The 12712-nt window shown below is 31.5% G+C and overlaps 1 protein-coding gene across 4 annotated transcripts in view; it reads right to left on the bottom strand.

Moving 5' to 3' along the window:
* The window catches only part of LOC139490969 (excitatory amino acid transporter-like), a 71691-nt gene that overhangs the window by 32242 nt on the left and 26737 nt on the right, over positions 1-12712 (bottom strand). For all 4 annotated transcript variants that reach the window (XM_071278137.1, XM_071278138.1, XM_071278140.1 and 1 more), the window contains one exon: positions 2943-2995. The gene's annotated coding sequence lies outside the window, so the exon portion shown is untranslated. The remainder of the gene's footprint in view (positions 1-2942; positions 2996-12712) is intronic.

The raw sequence follows: 12712 nt of genomic DNA, 5'->3' as shown, positions 1-12712 counted from the left end.
TTCAAGCACTTTACAAAGATTTTTTTGCCAAACAAGAGTGATTTTTATCAAGTGTTAAACAACATACTACCTTAGGTGTCAATCCATTATATGACAATGATCGATACCTCTTAAGATCAATGGATAACAGATTCTGAGTCTTCAGCATGGAGGAGTTATGCACCTATAGATTGTGTAATTAATAATGAATCATTTCAGATTTTCTAGCTTGGAACATTAATTGCTTTTTCAATTTTTTTTCCCTTTAAATTTTAAATGAGATAGTTTGATATGAGTTCATTGATTAAAAGGGGATAAATTTCTTAACAAATTATTATGCTCTTTTTATTAGCATCCTGAATACAACAATAATTCAACCAAATTTGTTCTTTCTTTTTTATGTGTTCTTTACCAAAACAAGATAATATAACAAATTGTTTATCAATTAGAGCTTAAAATGATGAACTTAAAACATCAATTTTGTGTAATAGTTATGCAGATGTGTAGTTTTGACAGTTGTTTTCCAAGCCAATTGACAGATTTCAATATAAGAAGTATAATGAAGCAGGCAGGAATTTAGTTGCTCTACTTGGGTTTATGTTAATGAGACAGCATCTAGACAATAAAAACAAACCAAAAAGTCGTCTAAAAGTCAGCATACAGTCTTCAATAATAGACAGGTGTGTATAAACAATGTCACTGTGTCAAGGTAATAATTACCCAGAGTCAACAAAAGTAGGATAAATCTAACACAGATTATCAATGATCCGACAACATCATCAAATTTAAGTTGTAAAAGGTTTTCAGATGTGTTTGGTTTAAAACCAATACAGATCTTATATAATTCAGTCTGATTAAAAAGTGGAATTGGGTGTCCTAAAGTAGGTAACAGCTATTTAACACTCTGAGATCTTTACGTATACTGATTCCATCATCCAACTATACAAAAGATATGTTGGTTTTTTCCCCTTTCCTAGTTTGTATCTTACTTGTTTTATCATATTATACACAAACTATGCTTAAGTTTATAGGTTCATACAAAACTTTAAATAAAATATCTGTTAACTGGGTATTAACATTTTTGTGACTTAATAGGCTGCAAGAAAGTGTCTGAAAAGGCTTGAATTTAACACAAGGAGTAGTTGAATGAAGATGACCTTATTTCCTGTTTCATTTCCTTAAAACACAATGTATATCAAAATGCCAATTTCAGTCCAAATTGTATTTCTACTGAAAATCCCAAGGTTCACTAACATTTCAAGTAAACATTGTACTTTCAGTTCACTAAGCTCAGCTGTTCACAGACAAGAGAAAAAATCCATCAGTGTTAATTCAATAAATATATTGATGACATTCAATTATAGCCATCATTTCCTCTATCAATCTGTAATGACCAGTAATTACAATGGTCTAATATTAATAAACGATGGTCAGTTAATCATGAAGGACATTCCATACACTAAATATTGGTTATTTTTGTTCAATTCTGACCAGCAGATGATCACTTGGATTAAACGGTCAGACTTAATAACATATTCAGACATCACTTAAAAGTTCACTTGATACTGAATTTACAAGTTTTCACATAGTATGTATCAGGTTTTTCACAGAAACTTTAATCAAGATGGGTGATACAGCTATACATTGAGTACAGATTACCGATAGTGGTTCTTTCTCCAATAGAGGCAATTCTTGCAATTTTCAGATTTTTTTTTAAATTTCCGAAATGATTGCTTGAGGTGTAGAACCACAAAATAAAAAATCTACTTAACCAAATAACATTTTAGAAAAGCCTGAAGACTTAAACCATTGAAAATATTTATTCATGTTCTTTTAAAAAAGTATTACTTTAAAAAAAAATGTTTGGTTTATCATTTCTTGCATTTAATGGAAGAGACCATTCAGTAAAGAGATTTAAATTAACAATTCAGAAAAAGAAAATTGTATTCTGAGTAGAATAAATATTTGTTTAGTTGAAATGTTTGCACATGTGGCAGAGAACACATTACATTATAATTTTCCCTTGAGAATTGTGAGAAGTCAGACTATCAGTTGATTATCAATCATGGGTAATAGTTATAAATCATCATACTATTAGTGTTTGAAATGTCAGGATAAAAACAAAATACTCAAATATACAGAAAAACATTAAATTAATATTTACTTATTACATCATAAGATAACATTTTAAGTGCAGTTTTCTTACGACAAAATTAAGAGCTGGAATATGCAACCAAAATATTTAATGGCAATTTTCGTGGATTCGTAACAATTAAAAGGTCTAAATATTAAAGTATGGCCTAAATTGTATCCAGGCCCGTAGCCAGGAATTTCCAAAGGGGGGGTTAATTGGCCTCAAAAACTTGACTCTAACAGTCACAATTTGAACAGAACATTGACTTTAACAGTCATTATTTGTTTTCAAGGGGGGGGGGTTTCGTTCAAACCCCCCTGGCTACGAGTATGGTATCTATCCTGTTGCCTCTGTTTCAAATTTTGCATATTGCATTGTTTGAAATCTTAAAACTTTCCATTTAAAAACCAATAGTTTTCTATAATTCTAACAGAACACCCAATTTGCTGGTTGATATTAAGACCTGACAACAATTAGTGTCAATAACTATTGAACACTGCAAAATCAAAATGCATTATTTCGTTATACCTCATTAAATACAATAAATATTTCTATGCATTAGTATAAAGGACCTGCATGACTGTCTTAACTTTTGCATCAACTTATCAGAAATTATCGTTTTAGAATAATTAATTATCTAGCAGTAACAAAGACTTGTTTTGATTAAACAAAACAAAGATCAGATTTTTTTTTCTTCTAATTACAGGCATAATAAACAACTGTCAAAATAAATATAATTCTACCGCATGTGATACTTTCTAACAAAATTAATGATAATCAGTGATTCTTATTGTCTCAAAAATATGTTTTATTTAATTTTGTGACTTACCTTACTGACTCTAACTCTGTATAACTTCCGTGAGACTTAGAGATCCTAAGAGACTGCAATGATAAAATAAAGATCAATAAAAACACACGACAACAGCATCTGTTTCTGGTTTATATGACACCATTACACTCAAGGTTGAAATTTGGCATGCATGCTAAAAATAGAATAAATTAAAACCAATGTTATGTTTACTAACATTGTAACAGCTTTTTCAAAATTTTAATGAATTTCAAACAGAGTTAAAGATTGCAGGTGAAAAAAACACATATTAATGAAATCAATACAACTATCTGTCTGAAATGTTATTATCTTCAATCAAAAAGTAATTATCAAATGAGGATGCAGAGGGTAAATTATTGGCAATTATTTGTTGGATCTTTATTCCTTTTTAATTATAAATGTTTTGCTATTAAATGTATTACAGGTATCACAAGGAGAATAAATCATCTAGTATTTATAAATTATTGATAAAATAATTAAAGCTTCCAATTCTATAACCTAAGAATTCCACAGCAAATCTGTATAAAAGCGTCTATTTTGAGTCATAATATTTTTTCAATTATAGCACCAAAGTCACAGAACTCTAATGTAACCACACAAAGAACATTATAAGACAAGTTCAACAAATGCAGGTAAATAATAACCAGATGCTCCGCAGGGCGTAGCTTTATACGACCGCAGAGGTTGAACCCTGAACGGTTAGGGCAAGTATGGACACAACATTCAAGCTGGATTCAGCTCTAAATTTGGATTGTGATTAAATAGTTGACACAGCATAGGTTTCTGACACAGAATGAATGTGTTCTAATGAACTTAAAATTTTTGTTTCTCTTAGAGCAATTCACTATGCTGTTGAATATTAATCCTCTCAAAAAAATGTTTGAAGAAATTTTCTTTTTTATTTATGAAATTTCAAATGAGAAAAATTGAACCCAATTTTTTTAATCACATCCCCCTTTCCCTTATTCCAAAACTAATCTCAATTAAAATTTCTAATGGAGTTTGCAACAATAACTACTCATTTAAATACATCATAAAATATTAAGATGTAAAAAAACTGCTTGTTATCACTGAATGGTAAAGATTATTTTAATTTATCAGTTGGTAGTAAAAAGTGAATATACATTGTATATTGTATATAACAAAGATTTAAGTTGATTCTGGACAAAGAAAGATAACTCCAATTAAAAAAAATCTTGCTATTGCACAATATTTTGCAATTAGATATTTCTTGCTTACTATTCTGGACAAAGAAAGATAACTCTAATTAAAAAAAAATTTGATATTTCACAATATTGTGCAATTAGATATTTCTTGCCATTGCGCAATACTGTGCAATTGAAAAGACTTGCTATTGCACAATACTTAATATAATAATTTTAGATCCTGATTTGGACCAACTTGAAAACTGGGCCCATAATAAAAAATCTAAGTACATTTTTGGATTCAGCATATCAAAGAACTTCAAGATTTCAATTTTTGTTAAAATCAGACTAAGTTTAATTTTGGACCCTTTGGACTTTAGTGTAGACCAATTTGAAAACAGGACCAAAAATGAAGAATCTACATACACAGTTAGATTTGGTATATCAAAGAACCCCATTTATTCAATTTTTGATGAAATCAAACAAAGTTTAATTTTGGACCCCGATTTGGACCAACTTGAAAACTGGGCCAATAATCAAGAATCTAAGTACATTTTTAGATTCAGCATGTCAAAGAACCTAACTGATTCATTTTTTGTCAAAATCAAACTAAGTTTAATTTTGGACCCTTTGGACCTTAATGTAGACCAATTTGAAAACGGGACCAAAAGTTAAGAATCTACATACACAGTCATGACAGTTAGATTCAGCATATCAAAGAACCCCAATTATTCAATTTTGATGAAATCAAACAAAAGTTTAATTTTGGACCCTTTGGGCCCCTTATTATGTTGGGACCAAAACTCCCAAAATCAAACCCAACCTTTCTTTTATGGTCATAAACCTTGTGTTTAAATTTCATAGATTTCTATTTACTTATACTAACGTTATGGTGCGAAAACCAAGAAAAATGCTTATTTGGGTCCCTTTTTGGCCCCTAATTCCTAAACTGTTGGGACCTAAACTCCCAAAATCAATACCAACCTTCCTTTTGTAGTCATTAACATTGTGTTTAAATTTCATTGATTTCTATTTACTTAAACTAATGTTATTGTGCGAAAACCAAGAATAATGCTTATTTGGGCCCTTTTTTGGCCCCTAATTCCTAAACTGTTGAGACCAAAACTCCCAAAATCAATCCCAACCGTTCTTTTGTGGTCATAAACCTTGTGTCAAAATTTCATAGATTTCTATTAACTTAAACTAAAGTTATAGTGCGAAAACCAAGAAAATGCTTATTTGGGCCCTTTTTGGCCCCTAATTCCTAAAATGTTGGGACCAAAACTCCCAAAATCAATACCAACCGTCCTTTTGTGGTCATAAACCTTGTGTTAAAATTTCATAGATTTCCATTCACTTTTACTAAAGTTAGAGTGCGAAAACTAAAAGTATTCGGACGACGGACGACGACGACGCCGACGCCAACGTGATAGCAATATACGACGAAAATTTTTTCAAAATTTGCGGTCGTATAAAAACTCCATTGTAAACTAAATCTAAGGCAGTCATTTAAGAAACAAAAATTAGCATTGATAACAACACAAATATGGTTTCAATGGGTTACCAACCCTGAAGGTATTTGTTTCATTGTCATTGCACTATCTTGTTGGCACAATTCACAGATCCCAGCAAACAAATTGATGGATTTAAGCATCATTTACAACAGTATAAACAAATTTCATTAAGGCAAAATCTTCTATGCTGATTGGCTTGGACATTAATCACCTGAAAGCAGCAGGGCAAATTTCAAAGACTCATTTAACAGTTCAGCATTTCCTGATAGCCAGAAACTTTATTCATTTATAATGAACTAGTCAAAAGTTCCAAAATCCATGATATTGGGAATGGGGCCATCTAATCGCAATGGAAATAAGATGAACCACCGAATACAATATATCATTGACTTTTCATTTGTGGTTTCCCTTGCACTGACCTAATTATAATCTTAACCTGTAAACTAGTCAAATGCTTTAATAGCCTATGATGACTGAGGGCATAACAAAACAATCTCCATGAAAATGTAATGTACAAATGCTTATCAGAGGCGGATTTAGAGGGTTTTTCACAGAGCCTGGTTCCCCTTTATAGTGGGAAATATCTGGTTGATTATATAGGAAATCACTGAAGCATGACAAGAGTTGCCCCCCTCCCCCCTCTTAGGCAGTCAGTGCCTCCCATCCCCCTTATGATAACTTCTGGATCTGCCATTGCTAACATAAAACTACATACCAAATATCATTGTCATTAGTGGTTTTGAGCTTTGTAACAGCCTAATGTCAAGTATAATGATCCAACCCTTATAAGGTCAAGTTATTTAGCTTACAACTGTTAAAGTGGTTCAGATTTAAACATCTTTGATGCTTCAGTCAATTAGAAAAGAACATTCTTTTGAAGTGACAATTTTAGCCTATTGAACTAAAATAACAAACTTTATCAAAATGTCATTATTTAAGGTACTCGTTGTGCAAATTTTGGTCAAAACACATATTTCAACAGAACTGGAAAAGAAACTTAGTTATTTAGTTGGTTTCATGTTGGTTTTTTTTCTTTTTGACCATGTTTTTTATTCACATGATTCGACCTTAATTTGGTATATTCAATCTCTTTTTAATAACAGGATTAACGTTACATTAAATTTTATCGATACATTAGCAAAATTACACGGAGCATTAGTGCAAACAACAAGTTGAACAACCGGCCCCAGATAAATAAAATGTCAATTTAACAAAAAAAACGGAAACAAGAGATGCCCCAAAAATGTCATAGCCTTTGTCCTTATGATTTAAACAACCAAAGTTGAAATCACATTCATAAGTCAATTTAGCCCTGAGAAATGCATGCCTTATAAGATGATAATGCTTTTGTCCATTAATTCAGTCATAATAAATTTCTTGTTTTATAAAAGAAATCAATTAAAACCGTGATCATAATGACAATAACGATAAGTTGTAGAAAACTATTGAATATAAAAAATGTATAAAACCAAGCAGAAAATCCAAGAAGCCTACTTATTTAATTCCTACAACAGATCTCTTATTTACTATAACAATGCAAATTTATAGACTTTCTCCATAATTCTTCTGCAGAATTACATCCAATTTTATGCTTTATGCTTGGAAAAGAGTCTGTCCATAAAAAATACATTAAATTTCAGTGATTTATGTTTATTTCATTTTTATGGAATTAAGAGGGTCTACAAGATGGTTTTATTTCTTGTATTGACTATTCATGGTATAAAGCTAATTTAGCAATTCCTACTTATTTGGCATCTTGAATAAAAAAAAAATATAATAATATTAAATTCCAAAATCTAAAAGCTAAAAGTTAAACAGATGCCACCTTAACTCCATTGAAACTGCAATTCTTATAAGGTTGCAATTGCACAAGTTTTTTTTATGGATTTGTTCAGCTGTTTGGTAGTGAGAAAAAAGTAAAACATATTCTGTGTAACAAGTTTCTAATGATCTTTTTTAAAGCCTGGGAAAACCTAATTAATTCTATATAACAAATCTTCAATTTAGTTGTAAGATTTCCTGAAATGATGATTACACATCTAGAAGACCTACAATCAGCCATTCTACAGATCAACTGATGAAACCTATTTCATTGTTTGCTATTTAATGAACATTAAATGAACATCTTGTTCGCCTTTAAAATATTTTTGCCAGTTCATAAGAATTCAGTACAAAATTTGAAAATGTGAAAAACCTAGATGTACTACAAAAAGTACAATATACACTATATTTAGACTTAAAAGTACAATATACACTATATATAGACATTAAAAGTACAATATACACTATATATAGACATTAAAAGTACAATATACACTATATATAGACATTAACAGCTGTGTAACTCCTTAGTTAGTTTGTTTCCTCTAAGGTAAATTCATCTGTTCCTCTTCAAGCCCTCAGTAACTGACAAGATGATGAGCAGCAATATCATAAAATGATTTTCATTCAAATGTTGCAAAAAATCAATGAAATAATATGATTGATTGATTGTTGATTGTGTAACATCCAGTGGCAAATAGTTCATGCATATTCAGGACAAGAACAAGTTCTCAATAAATACAATAGGTAGGTTGTTGTAATAGAGGCCATCTAGGATGATGGTCGGGGAAATTTGGACTGCCACTGGAAAATGAGGGTATATTGGATAGGGACAGTAATTTTTCCTTGCAACAGGCCACCTACGGACCCCTCAAAGAGTTGTTGCAAGGGTTCTTAACGTGCACTCTCTTTACACGAGGTATTAGATTTAACCTCCTCCTTCTGACTGGACGTGACCGTGAACTTGATACATCCTGCACAGCCAAACAAACGCCCCACTTCAGCAAGCGTTATACTGCTGGTTGGGAGAAGACCAAGTGACCATATATCTATACCCCAGTCACCCTTGGGGTACAATGAAATAATATGTACAGTACCAATTTTCAAGCACCAAATGGGTATTTTTATAAATTGTTATTTGGATGGAGAGTTGTCTCATTGGCACTCACACCACATCTTCCTATATCTATTTCTCTTCAGTGATGAAATCTGATCAATAAGAAATATTCAAACTTTCATATCAATTCTGCTTTGGAAATATAGGGATGTTTTAAATAGTCTAAATTACTTGTATAGTGAATGCTTCTAGCTTGAAAGAAAAATTCAGTCTGTAAAAAAAGCTTATAAATAGATACATATATTTTAAATAACTGTTTTGTTACATTTAAATCTCCAAGCTTTGAAATGCAACTAGCAATTTTTTCATCTGAAACATTGAACTTTTCAGACATTATTTCAAGGTCAAAAAGCCATTAGCTACTTAAAAGAAGTTATCTAATTGGATAAACTTAATCAATTTACCCATAACAATTAAATTAGAACACATTATGTGCTAGAAATGGAATAAGATAACAGGTTTATAATTACAAAAAAATTGAATTAAGTCAGACTGGTGTCAAAAACAAAAGCTGGGTGTTTAATTGCACATGGTATTTCATTAATGGATTCCAAATATAGGATCTTTCTGGAAATAATGCAACCAATTGATCTGATGCACTGAGCAACAACAGGTGCATGTTTATTTACAGCCCATTGCAATGAGTGTGTAGGTAATGGTAATATGTTTGGTTAGCTTGCTTGCTAGATGAACCATATATTAGTCATTATTATGTAAGGTATACTATCCTCCTTCCAAAGAAATCTAGCACAACAGACAGATAGATTGGTTAGCTGTTGGACTAGTCTACTCTTAAAGGAGGGTAGTTTAACTAACCTAACAATGACTGAAGCAAGCTAACCAAAGCTATTAACTTTACTTACAAACTCATTGCAATGGGCTGTAACATTTTCCAGCTGAATTGTTTTATTCAGCAGTTTGTGTGATCTATTCAATTTTCTGTGTGCAGTTTGCCTGGCCAGATATGCACGAAAAAAAAGTGGTTATTTTGAAAAATATATAAAAATCTATAATTTATATTATTACAGCAGAAATGTGTTTTGGCTTCAAATTTCATAAAAATGAACTATTGTTTCTAAATTTTAAACCAGTTAGCTTTGTTTTACATTTTAGGATGAAGTACTACTTCAACGTGTATTTCCATCATTACAAAATAAAGAATTCTTTCAAGCCAAATTATTAACGCTTCAATCATTTTGATACTATTTGATGCTTATATGTTGAAATTAGAATTATTTTCATAACAGCGTGGACAAGCACAATACTTATGTTGGTAATAATACTGAATCATTTACCTTTAACATGTTTGTCATTGGCTACAGATAACAGTGATTTGAGGCTCACTAAGTCAGTCAGGGGCCTTCCAGTTGGGGATTTAAATAGAATAAAATAGTAAAGTACATGCAGGTGCACGAGAAGAAATAAAAAAAGCTTAAGTTTTCAACATTTGAATCAACACACAAGGTTTAGTCCTCTGCAATTTATTCATATTGTCTGATTTAGTAATTTAGAACATTTTGTGACCCCACAGTTTAAAAGTCTATCACATGTACATGATGACTAGATGAGTGTTACAGACAAATGTTCACTAAATCTAACCCAGTCAATTGATAACCTGAGCATGCCAATAAATGGTCTTGTCCACACTGTCATGACAATTATTCTACTTTTAAAAGAAATAGATATGTTCCAATACTTTTATATCTTGTGAGAAAGACACCATTATAGCGACAATACAACAATATTACAAGGATAATCAACAGAAAACACAATAAATGATGGCGAAGTCTATTGAAGTGGGTTAATCCAGGTTTAAGTCATTTCTCAGCACAGAGCCAAGAAGACAACAAATCTTTGATTCAACAGAAAGTCAATTAGCAGCTGATTTCCTTTTCCATTTACTTTCTTAATGGGATTTTTTAATTCTTTCTTTTAAAGTGGTATAGATTTTAATTACCTAGTGCTGTGCATATAGAGACATTTGTCCACTTGATAGACTAAATGGATGTTTCAACACTCACAAAATAAGAATGTTTACTTGTTTTCAAAGTTACAATTTCCTAAGAAATTATGTTGGACAGGATTTCTTTGTGTCAATCAATTAATTTAATTACATATTTAGGTAATGAGATTGGTAACGGCTATAGATAGAAAAATAACAAATGTGGTATGATTGCTAATGAGACAACTATTCATTACGACCAAAGGTACATAGCTATATATCAAATATAGTCAATGTACTTAAACAGACTGCCTTTAACACAACATTCAATGGTATGGTAAGTTTTAAAAGGCCCTGTAATGACAAAACGTGAAAGAATTCAAGAGACGTGCTATGGCCTGATTTAATACAAAAGCAATACACTAAAAACAATTATGGTAGAACGCAACAAAGTAGACCAAACTGTATAAAAGGGCTAGACTAATCTGAATAAGATAGGTGGTAAGCACAAAAAACACAAGCTAGAGTATTCCTACCATACAGAAATTTTCAAAATAATTACATTTGTACAAAAAAGCCCCAAAGACCTTTATAAATATCATGATACTCAACACTATCTATAAAATTTAATACAGCTAATACAAAACACTGTATAAATTAAGGCAACAGTAGTAAACCGCTGTTCAAATGTCATAAATTGATTTAGAGAAAACAAATCCAGGTTACAAACTAAAACCAAGAGAAACACATCAACTATAAGAGGGAAACAAAGAAACAACAGAACACAGAAGTGCAACAAAAACCAGATGCTCTGCAGGGTGCAGCTTTATACGACCGCAGTGGTCGAACCCTGAACAGTTGGGGCAAGTATGGACACAACATTCAAGCTTGATACAGCTCTGAATTTGGATTGTGATTAAGTAGTTGACACATCATAGGTTTCTGACACAGACTGAATGTGGTCCAATGAACTTATTTTTTTTTTTGGATATTGAGCAATACACTATGCTGTTGAATATTAATCCCCTCAAAAAAAAAAATTTCAACTTTGTAGAAAACTCTTTTTAATTTCTGAAATCTGAAATGAGAAAAATTTTACACCCCTACCCCGGTACCCCCACCCACATTTTTTTTTCACCTCCCCATTTCCTAATTAAAAAAATAATCTCAATTCAAATTTCTAATGGAGTTGGCAACAATAACAACTCATTTAAATACATCATAAAATATTAAAATATAAAATGACATACTGTGAGTCATGGTTAAAATTAATATTACTAAACAGTAACTTCTAAAAATAAATTTACTGCTACACATCTCAAGACAATCATCATTTCTTAATACATAATTTTCAAGCAGTGTAAGGGAGGTAATCAAGTAATCAAACAAATATACGTTGTATAAGTGTTCTTTAAATTTAAATTTGACTAGAACACACCCGTGATATCGCGGGTCCGTGACTGAATTAAAGTATATAACTATGGGTATGCCTTATTTTAGTATTGGTATTGTCATCTGTTAAAGTCATGCCGATTATAAGATGCACAGTTTTCTCTGCTTTCAAAATCTTTCTGTTTGAACCCGGCGACCTGGAACCTATCAATTATTGGTAATATTAATAATTTGGAAAACAAAAGGGCCTGGAATGGAGTATTTTTTACTCAACAGTATCCAGCAAAATTCCAAATACACCGTTTGGTGGTGCGCCTGTCAGATGCGGAACGTACAGATAAGGTAATAGGTAACAGGGGAATATACTATTGGTATCGATGTCGGACTCGTTCCGGAACTTCTTAATTATTGGCAATATTAATTACATGGAAAACAAAGGGACCTGGAGTGGTGTAATTTTTAATCAACACCGTTGTACTATATTAGTTATATATAAAGTTGAATTCTTTGATTCATCGTTTTTACGTGATGACGGCTGACAAATTGGACCTCGTCATTTTAGTATTATAGATTACCTCCCCTTCACTGCTTTCAAATTTTCTAAATTGTTCTGTAACCAGAAAAACTCTTTGTTTTCCCCCTTTTTTGTCCCTAGTTGCTTACTGATTTGAACCATAACAACCTCCCCCCCCCCCCCCCAAAACCATCCCTTTGTAGTATGGTAACTTGTGGTATAACTTCAGAGAGATTTATACACTTAAACACAAGTTATTGACTGAAATCTACAAAAATGCTTATTTTGGCCCCAAATTCCTATAAATTTGGGACCATTACCCTAA

Source organism: Mytilus edulis, chromosome 10 (genome assembly GCF_963676685.1).
Source record: "Mytilus edulis chromosome 10, xbMytEdul2.2, whole genome shotgun sequence".
Lineage (NCBI taxonomy): Eukaryota > Metazoa > Mollusca > Bivalvia > Mytilida > Mytilidae > Mytilus > Mytilus edulis.
The sequence above is the reverse complement of the archived record's forward strand: the minus strand, read 5'-3'. Positions and strand labels throughout refer to the sequence as shown.